This window comes from Symphalangus syndactylus, chromosome 19 (genome assembly GCF_028878055.3).
Source record: "Symphalangus syndactylus isolate Jambi chromosome 19, NHGRI_mSymSyn1-v2.1_pri, whole genome shotgun sequence".
NCBI classification, from domain to species: domain Eukaryota; kingdom Metazoa; phylum Chordata; class Mammalia; order Primates; family Hylobatidae; genus Symphalangus; species Symphalangus syndactylus.
This window is the reverse complement of record NC_072434.2, coordinates 46,875,390-46,892,705: the sequence shown is the minus strand read 5'-3', so window position 1 is coordinate 46,892,705 and position 17,316 is coordinate 46,875,390.

The following is a 17,316-nucleotide window of genomic DNA, read 5'->3' as shown; positions in this document are numbered from 1 at the left end:
ATTTCTGTCAATGAATTAGCCAATTCAATTAGAAAAGATAAAGTAGCAAAAACAAAATGCAAAGCAAAATTATCATTATTTGCCAATTTTATAACTATGCAAAACTAGAAAACCTAAGCAAACCAACTAAAACCCCAGTAGAAGCAAAAAAATTCAGTAAGATGATGGGTTGAACAATTAGCAAAAATAAATAGCTTCTCAATGTACAAAAGATGATCAATATAAAATAATATGAAAGAATAGGTATGAACTGAAAGAAAGAGTATCTAGAAACAAACCTTGTAAGGAATGTGTAGAACCTCTACGAAGAAAATGTTTAAATTCTCTGAGAGATATAAAAGAACATGTAAGTAAACAAAGAACAAACAACATGCTATTATTTGTTGATATGGTTTAGCTCTATGTCCCCACCCAAAAGTCATCTTGAAGAGTAATCCCCGTGTGTCGAGGGAGAGACCTAGTGGGAGTTGATTGGATCATGGGGGCAGTTTTCTGCATGCTGTTCTCCTGATAGTGCGTGAGTTCTCATGAGATCTGATGGTTTAAAATTGGCACTTCCCTCTTCACTCTCTCTCTGTCTCTCCTGACGCCATGTGAAGAAGGTCCCTGCTTTCCTTTCATCTTCTGTCATGATTGTAAGTTCCTGAGGCCTCCCCAGTCATGCAGAACTATGAGTCAATTAAACCTCTTTCCTTTATAAATTACCCAGTCTCAGGGAAGTTTTTTATAGCAGCATGAAAATGAACGAATACAAGATATTGGTACCGGCAGAGTGGGGTACTTCTATAAAGATACATAAAAATGTGGAAACGACTCTGGAATGGGGTAATGGGTAGAGGTTGGAACAGTTTGGAGGGCTCAGAGGAAGACAGGCAGATGACGGAGTTTGAAACTTCCTAGAGACTTGTTTTTTTTTTTTGAGACAGAGTCTCGCTCTGTCGCCCAGGCTGGAGTGCAGTGGCGCAATCTCGGCTCACTGCAAGCTCCGCCTCCCGGGTTCACGCCATTCTCCTGCCTCAGCCTCTCCGAGTAGCTGGGACTACAGGCGCCCACCACCATGCCCGGCTAATTTTTTTTTTTTGTATTTTTAGTAGAGACGGGGTTTCACCGTGGTCTCGATCTCCTGACTTTCTGATCCACCTGCCTCAGCCTCCCAAAGTGCTGGGATTACAAGCGTGAGCCACCGCGCCCAGCCCCTAGAGACTTGTTGAATGGTTGTGACCAAAATGCTGATAGTGATATGGACAATGAAGTCCAGGCTGAGGCAGTCTCAGAGGGAGATTAGGAACTTATTGGAAACTAGAGCAAAGGTCACTCTTGCTATGCTTTAGCAAAGAGACTGGTGGCGTTTTGTCCCTGCCCTAGAGATCTGTGGAACTTTGAATTTGAGAGAGATGATTTAGAGTATCTGGTAGAAGAAATTTCTAAGCAAAAAGGCATTGAAGAAGTGACCTGGTGGTTTCTGAAAGTGTATAGTCATATGCATTCACAAAGAAATTATCTGAATTTGGAACTTACATCTACTTATTATTACTGTTTTTAAAAATTTTTTATTATACTTTAAGTTCAGGGCTACATGTGCAGAACATGCAGGTTTGTTACAAAGGTATACACGCACCATGGTGGTTTGCTGCACTAATTGACCCATCATCTACATTAGGTATTTTTCCTAATGCTATTCCTCCAGTTACTCCCCACCCCCTGACAGTCCCCAGTGTGTGATGTTCCCCTCCCTGTGTCCATGTGTTCTCATAGTTAAGCTTCCACTTATGAGTGAGAAAATGCAGTGTTTGGTTTTCTGTTCCTGTTAGTTTGCTAAGAATGATGGTTTTGAGCTTCATCCATGTCCCTGCAAAAGACATGAACTCATTCTTTTTTATGGCTGCAGAGTATTCCATGGTGTATATGTGCCACATTTTCTTTATCCAGTTTATCATTGATGGGCATTTGGGTTGGTTCCAAGTCTTTGCTATTGTGAATAGTGCTGCAATAAACATACGTGTGCATGTGTCTTTATAGTAGCATGATTTATAATCCTCTGGATATATACCCAGTAATGGGATTGCTGGGTCAAATACCATTTCTGGTTCTAGATCCTTAAGGAATTGCCATACTGTCTTCCACAATGGTTGGACTAATTTACATTCCCACCAACCGTGTAAAAGAATTCCTCCACATCTTCTCCAGCATCTGTTGTTTCCTGACTTTTTAATGATCGCCATTCTAACTGGTGTGAGATGGTATCTCATTGTGGTTTTGATTTGCATTTCTGTAATGACCAGTGATGCTGTGCCTTTTTTCATGTGTTTGTTGGCCACATAAATGTCCTCTTTTGAGAAGTGTCTGTTCCTATCCTTTGCCCACTTTTTGTTGGAGTTATTTGTTTTTTTTCTTGTAAATTTGTTTAAGTCTCTTGTAGATTCCAGATGTTAGCCCTTTGTCAGTTGGATAGATTGCAAAGATTTTCTCCCATTCTGTTGGTTGCCTGTTCACTCTGATGATGGTTTCTTTTGCTGTGTGGAAGCTCTTCAGTTTAATTAGATCCCATTTGTCAATTTTGGCTTTTGTTGCCATTGCTTTTGGTGTTTTAGTCATGAAGTCTTTGCCCATGCCTGTGTCCTGAATGGTATTGCCTAGGTTTTCTTCTAGGGTTTTTATGCTTTTAGGTCTTACATTTAAGTCTATAATCCATTTTGAGTTAATTTTTGTGTAAGGCGTAAAGAAGGAGTCTAGTTTCAGTTTTCTGCATATGGCTAGCCAACACCATTTATTAAATAGAAAATTCTTTCCCCATTGCTTGTTTTTGTCAGGTTTGTCAAAGAACAGATGGTTGTAGATGTGTGGTGTTATTTGTGAGGCCTCTGTTCTGTTCCATTGGTCTATATATCTGTTTTGGTACCAGTACCATGCTGTTTTGGTTACTGTAGCCTTTGGTATAGTTTGAAGTCAGGTAGTGAGATGCATCCAGCTTTATTCTTTTTGCTTAGCATTGTCTTGGTTATACGGGCTCTTTTTTGGTTCCATATGAAATTTAAAGTATTTTTTTTTTATAATTCTGTGAAGAAAGTCAATGGTAGCTTGATGGGAATATCATTGAATCTATAAATTACTTTGGGTAGTATGGCCATTTTCATGATACTGATTCTTCCTATCCATGAGCGTGGAATGTTTTTCCATTTGTTTCTGTTCTCCCTGATTTCCTTGAGCAGTGGTTTGTAGTTCTCCTTGAAGAGGTCCTTCACATCCCTTTTAAGTTGTATTCCTAGGTATTTTATTCTCTTTGTAGCAATTGTGAATGGGAGTTCATTCATGGTTTGGCTCTCTGTTGTCTACTATTGGTGTGTAAAAATGCTTGTGATTTTTGCACATTGATTTTGTATCCTGAGACTTTGCTGAAGTTCCTTATCAGCTTAAGGAGTTTTGGGGCTGAGAAGATGGGATTTTCTAAATATACAATCATGTCACCTGCAATCAGAGACCGTTTGACTTCCTCTATTCCTATATTCCTATTTGAATCCCCTTTATTTCTTTCTTTCTTGTTTTTTTTTTTGTTTTTTTTTGTTTTTTTTTTTTTTTGAGTTGGAGTCTCACTCTGTCGCCCAGGCTGGAGTGCAGTGGCACTCTCTTGGCTCACTACAAGCTCCACTTCCCAGGTTCATGCCATTCTCCTGTCTCAGCCTCCTGAGTGGCTGGGACTTCAGGCATTCGCCACCTTGCCCAGCTAATTTTTTTTGTATTTGTTAGTAGAGACGGGGTTTCATCGTGTTAGCCAGTATGGTCTCCATCTCCTGACCTTGTGATTCACCTGCCTCTGCCTCCCAAAGTGCTAGGATTACAGGCATGAGCCACTGCTCCCAGCCGAATACTCTTTATTCCTTTCTCTTCGTTGGTTGCCCTGACCAGAGCTTCCAATACTATGTTGAATAGGAGTGGTGAGAGAGGGCATCCTTGTCTTGTGCTGGTTTTGAAAGGGAATGCTTCCAGCTTTTGCCCATTCTGTATGATATTGGCTATGGGTTTGTCATAAATAGCTCTTATTATTTTGAGATATATCCCATCAATACCTAGTTTATTGAGAGTTTTTCAAATGAAGTGGTGTTGAATTTTACTGAAGGCCTTTTCGGCATCTATTGAGATAATCATGTGGTTTTTATCATTGGTTCTGTTTATGGATGGATTATGTTTATTAATTTGCATATGTTGAACAAGCTTTGTATCCCAGGGATGAAGCTAACTTGATCATGGTGGATAACCTTTTTGATGTGCTGCTGGATTCGGTTTGCCAGTATTTTATTGAGGATTTTCTCATCAATGTTTGTCAGTGATATTGGCCTGAAATTTTCTTTTTTTGTTGTGTCTCTGCCAGGTTTGGGTATCAGGATGATGCTGGCCTAATAAAATGAGTTAGGCCTCATCAAATGAGAAAAGGAGGCTTTTTTATTTTTTGGAATAGTTTCAGAAGGAATCGTACCAGCTCCTCTTTGTACCTCCAGTAGAATTTGGCTGTGAATCTGTCTGGTCCTGGGCTTTTTGTGGTTGGTAGGCTATTAATTACTGTTGCCATTTCAGAACTTGTTATTGGTCTATTCAGGGATTTGACTTCTTCCTGGTTTAATCTTTTGGGTGTATGTGTCCAGGAATTCATCCATTTCTTCTAGATTTTCTAGTTTATTTGTGTAGAGGTGTTTATTGTATTCTCCGATGGTAGTTTGTATTTCTGTGGGATCAGTGGTGATCTCCCCTTTATTATTTTTTATTGTGTCTATTTGATTCTTCTAACTTTTCTTCAATATTTGTCTGGTTGGCATTCTATTTTGTTAATCTTTTCAAAAAACCAGCTCCTGAATTCATTGATTTTTTGAAGGATTTTTCGTGTCTCTATCTCCTTCAGTTCTGCTCTGCTCTTAGTTATTTCTTGTCTTCTGCTGGCTTTTGACTTTATTTGCTCTCACTTCTCTAGTACTTTTAATTATGATATTAGGGTGTTGATTTTAGATGTTTTCCACTTTCTGATGTGGGCATTCAGTGCTATAATTTTCCCTTTAAACACTGTTTTAGCTGTGTCACAGTGATTCTGGTATGTAGTGTCTTTGTTCTCATTCATTTCAAATAGCTTATTTATTTCCACCTTAATTTTGTTATTTACCCAGTAGTCATTCAGGAGCAGGTTATTCAGTTTCCATGTAGTTGTGAGGTTTTGAGTGAATTTCTTAATCCTCAGTTCTAATTTGATTGCACTGTGGTCTGAGATACTGTTTGTTAAGATTTCCATTCTTTTGCATTTGCTGAGGAGTGTTTTACTTCCAATTATGTGGTTGATTTTAGAATAAGTATTATGTGGTGCTGAGAAGAATGTATATTTTGTTGATTAGGGGTGGAGAGTTCTGTGGCCTGCTTGGTCCAGAGCTGAGTTCAAGTCCTGAATATCCTTGTTAACTTTCTGACTCGTTGTTCTGTCTAATATTGACAGTGGGGTGTTAAAGTCTCCTACTATTATTTTGTAGGAGACTAAGTCTCTTTATAGGTGTTGAAGAACTTGCTTTATGAATTTGGGTGCTCTTGTATTGGGTGCATATATATTTAGGATAGTTAGCTCTTCTTGTTGCATTGATCCCTTTACCATTATGTAATGCCCTTCTTTGCCTATTTTGATCTTTGTTGGTTCAAGTCTGTTTTATGAGAGATTAGGATAGCAACCCCTGCTTTTTTTGCTTTCCATTTACTTGATGAATATTCCTCCATTCCTTTATTTTGAGCCTATGTTTGTCGTTGCATGTGAGATGAGCCTCCTGAATACAGCACACTGATGGCTCTTGACTCTATCCAATTTGGCAGTCTATGTCTTTTTATTGGTGAATTTAGCCCATTTACATTTAAGGTTAATATTGTTATGTGTGAATTTTGTTGTGTCATCATGATGCTAGCTGGTTATTTTGCCCATTAGTTGATGCAATTTTTTCACAGTGTCAATGGTCTTTACAATTTGGTACGTTTTTGCAGTGGCTTGTACATGTTTTTCCTTTCCATGTTTAGTGCTTCCTTCAGGAGCTCTTTTAAGGCTGGCCTGGTGGTGGCAAAATCTCTCAGCATTTGCTTGCCTGTAAAGGATTTTATTTCTCCTTTGCTTATGAAGCTTAGTTTGTCTGGATATGAAATTCTGCATTGAAAATTCTTTTCTTTAAGGATGTTGAATATTGGCCCCCTCTCTCTTCTGTTTGTAGGGTTTCTGCAGAGTTTCACTGTTACTCTTATGGGCTTCCCTTTGTGGGTAACCCAACCTTTCTCTCTGCTTGCTCTTAACATTTTCTCCTTCATTTCAGTCTTGGTAAATCGATGATTATGTGTCTTGGGGTTGCTTTTTTTGAGGAGTATGTTTATGGTATTCTCTGTATTTCCTGAATTTGAATGTTGGCCTGTCTTGCTAGGGTGAGGAAGTTCTCCTGGATAATATCCTGAAGTGTGTTTTCTAACTTGATTCCATTCTCCCCATCACTTTCAGGTACACCAATCAACCATAGATTTGGTCTTTTCACATAGTCCCATATTTCTTGGAGGCTTTGTTCTTTCCTTTTCATTCTTTTTTCTCTAATCTTGTCTTCATGCTTTATTTCATTAAGTTGATCTTCCATCTCTGATATCCTCTCTTCCATTTGATCGATTTGGCTCCTGATACTTGGGTATGACTCACGAAGTTCTCATGCAGTGTTTTTCAGCTCCATCGGGTCATTTATGTTCTTGTCTAAACTTGTTATTCTAGTTAGCTGTTCCTGTGACCTTTTATCAAGGTTCTTGGCTTCCTTGCATTGGGTTAGAACATGCTCCTTTAGCTCGGAGGAGTTTGCTACTACCCACCTTGTGAAGCCTACTTCTGTAAATTTGGCAAACTCATTCTCCATCCAGTTTTGTTCCCTTGTTGGTGAGGTGTTGTGATCCTTTCAAGGAGAAGAGGGATTCTGGTTTTTGGACTTTTCAGCCTTTTTGAGCTGTTTCTTCTTCATCTTTGTGTATTTATCTACCTTTGGTCTTTGATGTTGGTGACCTTTGGATGGGGTTTTGTGTGGATGTCTTTTTTGATGATGTTGATGCAATTGCTTCTGTTAGTTTTCCTCTAAGAGTCAGGCACCTCTTCTGCAGGTCTGCTGGAGTTTACTGGAGGTCCATTCCAGACTCTGTTTGCCTGGGTATTACCAGTGTAGGCTGCAGAACAGCAAAGATTCATGCCTGTTCCTTCCTCTGGAAGTTTTGTCCCAGAGAGGTAACTGCCAGATGCCAGCCAGAGCTCTTCTGTATGAGGTGTCTGTCGACCCCTGCTGGGAGGCCCTGTGCATTAAGAGGTGAAGCAGAGGACACAAAGACACTCAGTGCTCAGCCTCTGTAAACAGACAAGAACCAGTCCATGGCTGGTGATCTCTTATCAGGACAAAGTTACTGAAATCAGTCTCTTGCCCAATCAAAACTGTAGTTATAGCCTGTTGAAAAAAGAGGTCAGCTTGTTGAACAAAGAGGCAGTAGGTGAGCCACAATTGTTCCCGTATTGCTTATCTCAAAGCCAGTGCTTATTTAGCTGCTGAAGAAAAAGAACATTGCGATACTTAGAATACAGTTTATTCTTCATATATAAAGGTGTATAACTTAACCCTTGCCTGGCATGGGCTTAGCTCTTGTTTATAATTTGGTATCTTATTGCCACAGAGTCCATTCCGTCAGTCTAATGATCTCTATTTTAACAACAGCAATCACCAAATGGTCAGATCATAAAGCCAAATTCACAGTTTTAACTGCCGCTCATAGGGAATAACATGCTGGCCATGAGAAAATCAGGCAAGTAAGCAGGGAATGAAACTAGAGGGAAAAAGAGAGTCAGAAAAGTTTGAAGTTCTCCTATCACTTGAAATTCACACTGGAGCCAGGAAAACATGTACCTGGGCTTAGTAGCCCATGAGGTATACAACAGGCAACACAATTTACTTATCTCTGTTCGGTGAGTTTTATTTAGCACATCAATGGATGACTGCCAAAACTGTTAAAGAATAATCCCCAAGGCCAGGCACGATGGCTTACACCTGTAATCCCAGCACTTTGGAGGCTGAAGCAGGCAAATCACCTGAGCCCAGGAGTTTGAGATCAGCCTGGGTGACATGGCAAAACCCCATCTCTACTAAAAATACAAAAATTAACCAGGTGTGGTGCCAAGCACCTGTAATCCCAGTTACTTGGGAGGCTGAGGCATAAGAATCACTTGAACCCAGGAGGCAAAGAGATCATGCCACTGTACTTCAGCCGGGGCAACAGAGCAAGAACCTGTCTCAAAAAAAAAAAAAAAAAAAAAAAGAAGAAGAAGAATTCCCAAAATACTAAAAAAAATTATTTTATATGAATATAAAACAAATATTTCCCAAAGCTTTTATTTAATTTACTAGTTAATGGGAAAGATATTAAATATATTGAAGCAGGCCCAAAGAACATTTAAGGAGCAAGATGTATGTACGGAATTTAATAAAAGAATATTAAGGTTAGATAGCTGGCTTAGATGCAAAGGTGGTTAATGTCTTCCTGCACCATAAATTGTAACTTTTGCTGTATCTGTTCCAATGGACAGAAATTGTTTGCTTGTCTACCAGACAAAAATCTATAACTTATCTTCTGTTCCCAATGAGTTATAAAATACCCTACCAATAGAAAACTGAGCCCAGTACTGCCCTGAAGGAATATCTAGTAGTCTCTTTTATCTATTTCCAAGTTTTGGATAATTTTTCTGATTATCCACTTTCTGTTATAATAATTATCCCTTTTAACCTTGCATAAGATCAGTAAGTATACAAAGTCTTTTCCTGATCTAGACTCAGCCTTTGAGTTTTTGTAATTTTTTGCCTTGGCTCTCTTCCCAGGAACTGCATTTCAATTCCAGAATCCCAAGAGGGAAATTTGATTGGTCTGGCTCAAATTTTCACTTTGGGTCAAAAGTTTTGGCCAACCTATGGATGAGATCTTTTAGATCTGTTCCATTCTCATCATCTAATTAACTATAGCTGGAGTACAGCAATGGCAGGAAATGGAGACTATTACTTAAGTAAAGAGCTGAAAGTGGGGCAGGTCCCTATAGTGATGATAGTGCATCAGGAAGAGAGTTAGTCCCGCGTAGGAGGATTAAGGAGGACCTCAGAGAGTGCAGGGATTTTCAAATATTTACAATTTCAAGGCTTAGAAAAATGAGAGACCATGAACAAAGTCAAGGATGTCTAACATTGGACACTCGTTCTCTCTGCTTTCTCTTTATTCTTGTGTGTCCAGAATCTGTCTTTTTAACTTTTCCCTTGGCCCACACCCAATTCTAGGTCTTTCTTCTGGGAAATACTTAAGCTGTCCCTAAAGTGCTTATGTTTATTTTTTTAACACAGTTAATTTTTAAGTATCATGGTTGATTGTGTTGGATTCTTCGGGTAGAGGTATCCAGAGCTAATGATAAATGCCCTAGAGTATGTCAGATAAGCACTTGCCCACCTTTTAGTTATTCTGCAAAGTAATAATATCTTGGAGGAATGAATTGGAACAATTCTGTCAGATTAAAATCTTATTATAATAAACCATTGGGAGCATGACTGTACATAGGTAACACATTTTTAAATTCCTTGCAACTATTGTCAGTAACAGTCTAGAGATTATTAACATGGAAAGAATATTAAAAATGTAATTTGCTTCTCATATTTTATTGCCCTAGTTTATTTTGTGTGTTTTGCTAAGCTTGGGTGATTTGGGACTCTTGTTCATCATCAGTAAAATTCTTTACTGTCTTGTTGATTATGCTGCCAAAAAGGCTTAGGGAAGAATGATCTTACCAGCTTCCATGAATTTGTTCCAAGGACTTTTATAAGGAATGACTTCACAAATGGGGGCATAACTCAGTAGGGAACAGAAAAAGAAAACAGAGGTGTGTTTTAAAATGTTTCCTAGGTGCTTTTGATATTGTGATATGGTTTCCTATAGAGAACAGCTACTTGAAATTGTTTGAAATGACTATAGAACAGATAAATTAAGTGTAAAACATAAGGAGTAAATCTGTAAAAACTGATTTTTAATTTTATTTATTTATTTATTTATTTTTTTCTTTTTTTTTTATTATACTTTAGGGTTTTAGGGTACATGTGCACAATGTGCAGGTTTGTTACATATGTATCCATGTGCCATGTTGATTTCCTGCACCCATTAACTCGTCATTTAGCATTAGGTGTATCTCCTAATGCTGTCCCTCCCCCCTCCCCCCACCCCACAACAGTCCCCGGAGCGTGATGTTCCCCTTCCTGTGTCCATGAGTTCTCATTGTTCAATTCCCACCTATGAGTGAGAACATGCGGTGTTTGGTTTTTTGTCCTTGCGATAGTTTACTGAGAATGATGTTTTCCAGTTTCATCCATGTCCCTACAAAGGACACGAACTCATCATTTTTTATGGCTGCATAGTATTCCATGGTGTATATGTGCCACATTTTCTTAATCCAGTCTATCGTTGTTGGACATTTGGGTTGGTTCCAACTCTTTGCTATTGTGAATAGTGCCGCAATAAACATACGTGTGCATGTGTCTTTATAGCAGCATGATTTATAGTCCTTTGGGTATATACCCAGTAATGGGATGGCTGGGTCAAATGGTATTTCTAGTTCTAGATCCCTGAGGAATCGCCACACTGACTTCCACAATGGTTGAACTAGTTTACAGTCCCACCAACAGTGTAAAAGTGTTCCTATTTCTCCACATCCTCTCCAGCACCTGTTGTTTCCTGATTTTTTAATGATGACCATTCTAACTGGTGTGAGATGGTATCTCACTGTGGTTTTGATTTGCATTTCTCTGATGGCCAGTGATGAGGAGCATTTCTTCATGTGTTTTTTGGCTGCATAAATGTCTTCTTTTGAGAAGTGTCTGTTCATGTCCTTTGCCCACTTTTTGATGGGGTTGTTTGTTTTTTTCTTGTAAATTTGTTTGAGTTCATTGTAGATTCTGGATATTAGCCCTTTGTCAGATGAGTAGGTTGCAAAAATTTTCTCCCATTGTGTAGGTTGCCTGTTCACTCTGATGACAGTTTCTTTTGCTGTGCAGAAGCTCTTTAGTTTCATGAGATCCCATTTGTCGATTTTGGCTTTTGTTGCCATTGCTTTTGGTGTTTTAGACATGAAGTCCTTGCCCACGCCTACGTCCTGAATGGTATTGCCTAGGTTTTCTTGTAGGATTTTAATGGTTTTAGGTCTAACATATAAGTCTTTAATCCATCTTGAATTAATTTTTGTATAAGGTGTAAGGAAGGGATCCAGTTTCAGCTTTCTACATATGGCTAGCCAGTTTTCCCAGCACCATTTATTAAATAGGGAATCCTTTCCCCATTTCTTGTTTTTGTCAGGTTTGTCAAAGATCAGATAGTTGTAGCTATGCGGCATCATTTCTGAGGGCTCTGTTCTGTTCCATTGATCTATGTCTCTGTTGTGGTACCAGTACCATGCTGTTTTGGTTACTGTAGCCTTGTAGTATAGTTTAAAGTCAGGTAGCATGATGTCTCCAGCTTTGTTCTTTTGGCTTAGGATTGACTTGGCGATGCGGGCTCTTTTTTGGTTCCATATGAACTTGAAAGTAGTTTTTTCCAATTCTGTGAAGAAAGTCATTGGTAGCTTGATGGGGATGGCATTGAATCTATAAATTACCTTGGGCAGTATGGCCATTTTCACGATATTGATTCTTCCAACCCATGAGCATGGAATGTTCTTCCATTTGTTTGTATCCTCTTTTATTTCATTGAGCAGTGGTTTGTAGTTCTCCTTGAAGAGATCCTTCACATCCCTTGTAAGTTGGATTCCTAGGTATTTTATTCTCTTTGAAGCAACTGTGAATGGGAGTTCACTCATGATTTGGCTCTCTGTTTGTCTGTTATTGGTGTACAAGAATGCTTGTGACTTTTGTACATTAATTTTGTATCCTGAGACTTTGCTGAAGTTGCTAATCAGCTTAAGGAGATTTTGGGCTGAGACAATGGGGTTTTCTAGATATACAATCATGTCATCTGCAAACAGGGACAATTAGACTTCCTCTTTTCCTAATTGAATACCCTTTATTTCCTTCTCCTGCCTGATTGCTCTGGCCAGAACTTCCAGCACTATGTTTAATAGGAGCGGTGAGAGAGGGCATCCCTGTCTTGTGCCAGTTTTCAGAGGGAATGCTTCCAGTTTTTGCCCATTGAGTATGATATTGGCTGTGGGTTTGTTGTAGATAGCTCTTATTATTTTGAGATACGTCCCATCAATACCTAATTTATTGAGAGTTTTTAGCATGAAGGGTTGTTGAATTTTGTCAAAGGCCTTTTCTGCATCTATTGAGATAATCATGTGGTTTTTGTCTTTGGTTCTGTTTATATGCTGGATTACATTTATTGATTTGCGTATGTTGAACCAGCCTTGCATTCCAGGGATGAAGCCCACTTGATCATGGTGGATAAGGTTTTCGACGTGCTGCTGGATTCGGTTTGCCAGTATTTTATTGAGGATTTTTGCATCAATGTTCATCAAGGATATTGGTCTGAAATTCTCTTTTTTGGTTATGTCTCTGCCAGGTTTTGGTATCAGGACGATGCTGGCTTCGTAAAATGTGTTAGGGAGGATTCCCTCTTTTTCTATCGATTGGAATAGTTTCAGAAGGAATGGTACCAGTTCCTCCTTGTACCTCTGGTAGAATTCAGCTGTGAATCCATCAGGTCCTGGACTCTTTTTGGTTGGTAAGCTATTGATTATTGCCACAATTTCAGAACCTGTTATTGGTCTATTCAGAGATTCAACTTCTTCCTGGTTTAGTCTTGGGAGGGTGTATTTGTCGAGGAATTTATCCATTTCTTCTAGATTTTCTAGTTTATTTGCATAGAGGTGTTTGTAGTATTCTCTGATGGTAGATTGTATTTCTGTGGGATTGGTGGTGATATCCCCTTTTTCGTTTTTTATTGCATCCATTTGATTCTTCTCTCTTTTCTTCTTTATTAGTCTTGCTAGCGGTCCATCAATTTTGTTGATCTTTTCAAAAAACCAGCTGCTGGATTCATTAATTTTTTGAAGGGTTTTTTGTGTCTCTATTTCCTTCAGTTCTGCTCTGATTTTAGTTATTTCTAGCCTTCTGCTAGCTTTTGAATGTGTTTGCTCTTGCTTTTCTAGTTCTTTTAATTGTGATGTTAGGGTGTCAATTTTGGATCTTTCCTGCTTTCTCTTGTGGGCATTTAGTGCTATAAATTTCCTTCTACACACTGCTTTGAACGTGTCCCAGAGATTCTGGTATGTTGTGTCTTTGTTCTCGTTGGTTTCAAAGAACATCTTTATTTCTGCCTTCATTTCATTATGTACCCAATAGTCATTCAGGAGCAGGTTGTTCAGTTTCCATGTAGTTGAGCGGTTTTGACTGAGTTTCTTAATCCTGAGTTCTAGTTTGATTGCACTGTGGTCTGAGAGACAGTTTGTTATAATCTCTGTTCTTTTACATTTGCTGAGAAGAGCTTTACTTCCAACTATGTGGTCAATTTTGGAATAGGTGTGGTGTGGTGCTGAAAAAAATGTATATTCTGTTGATTTGGGGTGGAGAGTTCTGTAGATGTCTATTAGGTCCACTTTATGTAGAGCTGAGTTCAATTCCTGGATATCCTTGTTAACTTTCTGTCTCATTGATCTGTCTAATGCTGACAGTGGGGTGTTAAAATCTCCCATTATTATTGTGTGGGAGTTTAAGTCCCTTTGTAGGTCACTGAGGACTTGCTTTATGAATCTGGGTGCTCCTGTGTTGGGTGCATATATATTTAGGATAGTTAGCTCTTCTTGTTGAATTGATCCCTTTACCATTATGTAATGGCCTTCTTTGTCTCTTTTGATCTTTGTTGGTTTAAAGTCTATTTTATCAGAGACTAGGATTGCAATCCCTGCCTTTTTTTGTTTTCCAGTTGCTTGATAGGTCTTCCTCTATCCCTTTATTTTGAGTCTATGTGTGTCTCTGCACGTGAGATGGGTTTCCTGAATACAGCACACTGATGGGTCCTGACTCCTTATCCAGTTTGCCAGTCTGTGTCTTTTGATTGGAGCATTTAGCCCATTTACATTTAACGTGAATATTGTTATGTGTGAATCTGATCCTGTCATTATGATGTTAGTTGGTTATTTTGCTCGTTATTTGCTATAGTTTCTTCCTAGCCTCGATGGTCTTTCCAATTTGGCATGTTTTTGAGTGGCTGGTACCGGTTGTTCCTTTCCATGTTTAGTGCTTCCTTCAGGAGCTCTTTTAGGGCAGGCCTGGTGGTGACAAAATCACTCAGCGTTTGCTTGTCTGTAAAGTATTTTATTTCTCCTTGACTTATGAAGCTTAGTTTGGCGGGATAGGAAATTCTGGGTTGAAAATTCTTTTCTTTAAGAATGTTGAATATCGGCCCCCACTCTCTTCTGGCTTGTAGAGTTTCTGCTGAGAGATCAGCTGTTAGTCTGATGGGCTTCCCTTTGTGGGTAACCCGACCTTTCTCTCTGGCTGCCCTTGACAATTTTTCCTTCATTTCAACTTTGGTGAATCTGACAATTATGTGTCTTGGAGTTGCCCTTCTCGAGGAGTATCTTTGTGGCATTCTCTGTATTTCCTGAATCTGAATGCTGGCCTGCCTTGCTAGATTGGGGAAGTTTTCCTGGATAATATCTTGCAGAGTGTTTTCCAACTTGGTTCCATTCTCCCCATCATTTTCAGGTACACCAATCAGACGTAGGTTTGGTCTTTTCACATAGTCCCAAATTTCTTGGAGGCTTTGTTCATTTCTTTTTATTCTTTTTTCTCTAAACTTCCCTTCTCTCTTCATTTCATTCATTTCATCTTCTATCAGCGATACCCTTTCTTCCAGTTGATCGCATCTGCTACTGAGGCTTCTGCATTCTTCGCGTAGTTCTCGAAACTTGGCTTTCAGCTCCATCATCTCCTTTAAGCCCTTCTCTCCATTGGTTATTCTAGTTATCCATTCTCCTAATTTTTTTTCAAAGTTTTTAACTTCTTTGCTATTGTTTTGAATTTCCTCTCGTAGCTCAGAGTAGTTTGATCGTCTGAAGCCTTCTTCTCTCAACTCATCAAAGTCATCCTCCATCCAGCTTTGTTCCGTTGCTGGTGAGGAACTGCGTTCCTTTGGAGGAGGAGAGGTGCTCTGTTTTTTAGAGTTTCCAGTTTTTTTGGTCTGTTTTTTCCCCATCTTTGTGGTTTTGTCTACTTTTTGTCTTCGATGATGGTGATGTACAGATGGGTTTTTGGTGTGGATGTCCTTTCTGTTTGTTAATTTTCCTTCTACCAGACAAGACCCTTAGCTGCAGGTCTGTTGGAGTTTACTAGAGGTCCACTCCAGACCCTGTTTGGCTGGGTGTCAGCAGCGGTGGCTGCAGAACAGCGGATTTTCGTGAGACCACAAATTCAGCTGTCTGATAGTTCCTCTGAAAGTTTTGTCTCAGAGGAGTACCCGGTTGAATGAGGTGTCAGTCTGTCCCTACTGGGGGGGTGCCTCCCAGTTAAGCTGCTCAGGGGTGAGGGACCCACTTTAGGAGGCAGTCTGTCCTTTCTCAGATCTCCAGCTGCGTGCTGGGAGAACCACTCGTCTCTTCAAAGCTGTCAGTCAGACAGGGACATTTAAGGCTGTGGAGGTTCTCGCTGACTTTTTGGTTGTCTGTGCCCTGCCCCCAGAGGTGGAGCCTACAGAGGCAGGCAGGCCTCCTTGAGCTGTGGTGGGCTCCACCCAGTTCGAGCTTCCTGGCTGCTTTGTTTACCTAAGCAAGCCTGGGCAATGGCGGGCGCCCCTCCCCCAGCCTCGTTGCCGCCTTGCAGCGTGATCTCAGACTGCTGTGCTAGCAATCAGCAAGACTCTGTGGGCATAGGACCCTCCGAGCCCGGTGCGGGACACAAACTCCTAGTGTGCCGTTTTCCAGGCCCGTTGGAAAAGCGCAGTATTAGGACGGGACTGACCCGATATTCCAGGTGCCATCTGTTTCCCCTTTCTTTGACTAGGAAAGGGAACTCCCTGACCCCTTGCGCTTCCCGAGTGAGGCAATGCCTCGCCCTGCTTCGGCTCGCGCACAGTGCGCTTCACCGACTGTCCTGAACCCACTGTTAGGCACTCCCTAGTGAGATGAAACCGGTACCTCAAGCAGAAATGCAGAAATCACCCGTCTTCTGTGTCGCTGGGGCTGGGAGCTGGAGACCGGAGCTGTTCCTATTCGGCCATCTTGGCTCCACCACCCAAAAACTGATTTTTAAAAAAGCAACTCTAGAAACTTAAGTAGATAATACCTAAAAAGTTAAAATTATGACTCAGAGGGCTAGAAATCAAGGCTTATACTATTTCCTCGACTCCCAAGAGGAGCATTGGTAAGTTTGTGGAATTTTCTTTTTTTTTTTTTTTTTTTCTTTACAGTGTATTGGGTTTTTCAGTGGGAAAAACAAGAACATAATGTGATTCCTTTCAGGATTTATTTGTAAAATTTTCTGTTTTCACAGATACATAAAAAGGTCAATGTTTCTGGTTCTCTTGTATTCAAGTCCTATAAGGAAGTAAACTGTTCACTAACGTTTTTTTTTTTGTTTTTTTTTTTTTTTTTTTTTTTTTTTTTGTGACAAGTTTCGCTCTGTCACCCAGGCTGGAGTGCAGTGGTGTGATCTTGGCTCACTGCAACCTCTGCCTCCCGGGTTCAAGTGATTCTCCTGCCTTAGCCTCCCGAGTAGCTGGGACTACAGGCAAGTGCCACCATGCCTGGCTAATTTTTGTATTTTTTAGTGGAGACGGGGTTTCACCGTGTTAGCCAGGATTGTCTCCATCTCCTGACCTCGTGATCCACCCACCTCGGCCTCCCAAAATGCAGGGATTACATGTGTAAGCCACCACCGCGCCCTACCTACTAATGCTTTTAATAACATACCAAATCACACAGTAAGATCCCACTCTTCTGACAATTCATTGCCACTAAGATACCTTTTAGGTTCTCATCAACTGTTTATTGAGCATTTTTGGTATTTGAAAGCAACTAATTCCTGATGAATGCCTAGATTATTTACTTGTATACTACCCAATCTTTTTCAGTCTCTAAATAGTAATAAATTAATGTCTCCATTTAAAAAAAGGATGGAGGCAAGCTTTCACAGCAGGATGGCAAAATAATTCTGAGTGTGCAGTGCTGTTATTGTATGCAATAAAAAAGAAGGTGGCTGAGTGCAAAATTAACAAGATAGCCACACAGAATGTGGCTCACACCAGCAGATCACAGCCTCTGAGTACAAATAATAAGCAAATAAAGAA